The sequence below is a fragment of the Galeopterus variegatus genome, unplaced genomic scaffold (genome assembly GCF_000696425.1).
Source record: "Galeopterus variegatus unplaced genomic scaffold, G_variegatus-3.0.2 Scaffold5750, whole genome shotgun sequence".
Taxonomy (NCBI): Eukaryota; Metazoa; Chordata; class Mammalia; order Dermoptera; family Cynocephalidae; genus Galeopterus; species Galeopterus variegatus.
The window spans coordinates 121,104-125,276 of record NW_007731861.1 but is presented as its reverse complement, the minus strand read 5'-3'; positions in this window follow the sequence as shown (position 1 = coordinate 125,276).

Sequence of the window (4,173 nt, the reverse complement as noted above, 5' to 3'; positions counted from 1 at the left end):
CTATAGACTTAACAATTCTAGAGATTATCTGTGCCTGCCTAAATCATGCAAACTAAAATCTTTTTAAATTTAATGTGAACTTTACCCCTCACTCTACAACCCTATTCATGGATATAAACTATTAATCTTTGTAGCAAACTATCTTCAATGTAGATCAATAGAAAATTGGGAAAGGTAATTCCTTCTCTGAGTTTAGGATCCAGGACCAACTTTAAGGTGAGCATCCTGTGTACAGTTGCACAAGGCCACACACTTGGTTTAATGCTCTGCTGTCTCAGTTTTCAAACTCATAATTTTTTAACAAAGAGCACCTCATTTTCATTTTGCATTGGCCCCCACAAATTAGGTAGCCAGTTGTGTCAGGACCATATTTCGAGCACTACAAGCCACTGCCAGGGCACTCTGTAGAACTGCACATACTTTTTCCTTCTAATAGAATCTATTTTTAGGGTCACAGCCTCCTGAATCAGCCAACTTGGTTCCGCAAAGACTACAGTTCTAGAAAATCCTCTCTCCTTTTGTTCAGGGATAAGAGGAACAAGGGAAAAGTGGGTAGGGGTATTATAGTCAAATATCTTTTCTGCAGTTTTAATACTTAGCATATCCTCTCTAATGGTTCTGATCAATGGAGAGGCGTAAAATTTAAGGGGCTACATCTAGCAATCCAACCCCAGTTTCCCAATTAACTCCTTTTTTTGTTGTTGTTCTAGGACCTGAAATCAGAGGATGACAAAGTATGATAGATGAGATTTAGCATTAGATAAATATGAGTATTGATCCCATGTCTACCACTCACCAGATTTGGTCTAGGATAAATTATTTAAACCCTGAGGCTCAGTTATTTTTATTGTATATATTTGTGGGGTACAAAGTAGTGTTATCATATAAGTATACAATGTGAAATGATTAAATCAAGCTAATGTATCTATCACCTCAAATACTTATCACTTTCTGTGGTAAGAACATTTGAAATTTACTATTAGAAATTTTGAAATATACAATGCATTATTATTTTTTTTTTCCTTTTTGTCTTTTTTCGTGACCAGCAACGGATCGCAACCCTCAGTGTCGCGCCCATACCGGACCGGGACCGGCAACGGGATCGCAACCCTCGGTGTTGCGCCCGCACCTCGCTCAGCCAGTGAGCCGCCGGTCTGTATGTGGGATCCGAACCCTTGGCGGGAGCGCCGCTGCACTCCCAAGCGGCGCACTGTAGCAGTGCGCCACCGGGCCGGCCCCACAATGCATTATTATTAACTATAGTCACCTTGCTGTGCAATAGATCTCAGAAAACTTAACTTGCTCTTCCCGCTTGACTGATACTTTGCACTCCTTGAACAACATTTCTGCATTTCCCCCATCCCTCTGGCAATCACCATTCTACTCTCTGCTTCTGGGTTCCACTATTTTAGATCCCTCTAGACCATATGGTATTAGTCCTTCTGTGCCTGGCTTATTTCATTCAACCTAATGTTCTCTAGGTTCATCCAAGTTGTCACAAATGACAGAATTTGCTTCTTTTTTAAGGCTGAATAGCATTCCACTGTGTAGATAGCACATTTTCTTTATCCATTCATCCATTGATGGTCAGGTGTTTTTATTTTTACTGTAAACAATAGAGAGAATGGTACCTAACTGCAGGTTTTGTAAAGATTTTTTTAAAAACTAGAAGTGATATATGCTCAATAAGTATTATTGTGGAACTATTTCTTCTATAAAAATTCCTCTGTAAAGTGATTAACACTTTAAAGACTCCTTAGGTCTCCTCCCCTTGGTCTCTTCCCAGTTCTGGGTTGCCATCAGAAGTTCATTACATGTATTTGTGTTCTGATTGAAACACACGAAGGGATAGAGAATAAGTTTTAGCAGATATCACTGGCCCTTATACTTGGTAGACCCTTATAAAATTGTTGGGAAATGAATAAGAGGAGCATGGAGGAGTGTATCAAAAAGAACCTCCATCCACAACTTTTCAGGAGCTGGCCCAGCTGCCTCACCAAAGGCCTGTAAATCTTTATTTCTTCCTTTTCCTCTGTTTGCTCTGGGATTCTCCTTCTGCTTACTGTTTAAGATATTAGAAGTAAGAAGAGAGTTTTTTAGTCTCAGTTTTGCTTATAAATCTTTACTTCTCCTTGTGAAAAAATATTATCTATTTTTTAATTCATTGTCATTCCCTGGAACACTAAATAATATGGTTTATTCCAGAAGAAACCATCTAAATTTTTGATACCTTTATACTGAAGAAACCAGGTTAAAAATTGTTTCATGCAAATATCATCACCAAATGATGTAGCCACATTCCAAAGGGATGTCCTCATTGGAGGGCGTTCCACGTCAAATTTGCTCAGAGCTATTTATAATTTTCAGTCGATGAAGGTAATAAGTAATCTAGATGCTCTATCAAATTCCACCATCGAAACTTACCCTGCCACCGTCACTCATGTTCTGAAACTTTTGACTCAATGGCTTATTTGCTGTGTGCCTGACTGTTGACATTGGCCCTTGAGAGGAAATTACATTAAACAAGAGCTTGGTATGCCAACACGCACAGCCCTGGAGGGAGCTCTCTCACCTTCCTCAGAAAGTTCAATTCACTTAAAACCAGTTAGAAGATTAGTTTGTCCTGTAAGACTCTGAACAAAGTTCTAAAGCCACAAAAGGTCATTTCAATCTATTTTTCAAATTTTTTCATCTTACTATGGCTCTGCATTATTTCCCAGAATAACGACATCAATCCTGTTACATAATGATCCTGTATACCTTTAAAATTGTCATGGAATTTTTGACTTAGTACCTTTGAAATTATTTCATCCATTCCCTTTATTTTACAGTCCAGAAAACTAAGACCAGATAATTTAAGTGATTTTCTCAAATGCAGCATGTTAATAGCAGACCTGAGGCAACAACCTGTCTCCTGATTCCTGGGTCTAGTGTTCTTTTCATTAGGAATTAAAGCCACACTTAAGCTTATTACACCTGTCTGTGCCCTTGCTAAAAACTGCCTCTTGCTCACTTCCATCAGAATCTATTCAATATGTCTGAAAAGCAAGAGGCTCAAATATGGATCAGAATCTGAGATATAAGAAGAATATTTATGTTTATTGTATCTGTAGATTATTGCCTACAGTTGGGTAAATATTAAGAAAATAACATTTTTTTGAAGTAGGAAAACTCCCCCCATAGATATGCAGCACTTATATAACACCACATGTCTAAACACCAACAGAGTGCAAGGCAGGGGGATTATATCAGCTGCCACACACATGAAACAGCACACAGCAAAGTAATTTCCAGAAGGCTGCACCAAGTTGGCAAGATTTAAACTTTTTTCCCTCATGTCTTAACTGTCTCATCAATGGGCTAGATATGCATTCATTCAAACATGTTTTTTTCTTGCCAAAACCAAAATACACATGGCATAGTCTCAAGATCTTTCTGGAAACCAGGAAGCTAATTAATCCTATCTGTAGCAGACTGTACAGCACCAGGCCCAAAAGAATCCATTTGCATGTTTAAAACGCTAGCCCCTTTGGCAGGGTCTCTCCCTAAAACTCCACCATTACCATGATAACATGCTCAGTTCACCTCGGTTCAATCTCCAACCCCCATCCATAGCTCATCACTAAAGGTCTTTGCAGTCTAGAATCGTATGGGACATTGCTAGAAAGATACCTTCTCACATACTACCTGGAAACTACTGAATCTAAAACTCTCAGGGTGGGACCCAGCAATTTGTGTCTCCATAAGGCCACCAGGTGAGTCTCAGTCACACTAAGGTTTGAGAACCATTGTTCTAGCCTATATCTCCTTACCTTAATTATCATTGGTAATAGGAGAGAGAAGCATAAGGCAATAATAAGATTTTGATGAGACTAAAAAATGTCTAAAACCACTATTGTAAGGAATTTAATGAGGACTAAATAGAAGTCGAACATGTAGGTAGAAAAGTCCTGTGATAACAGAGTCGATTGAATTTTGATAAGCCAATCTGCAAAAAAGTTTGCATCTCATCTTGCAATCCTTGCAGTTAAGAAGAAACAAAGAATCTATGGAGTGGGGAAAAGACAAGATAGAGACCACTGTGATGGGTTTGTATTGTGTCAAGTTAGCTAAATTTCCCAAGATTTCCTTCCTTGTATCAGACCATATGAGTTTGGAGCCCAAGAGACATTT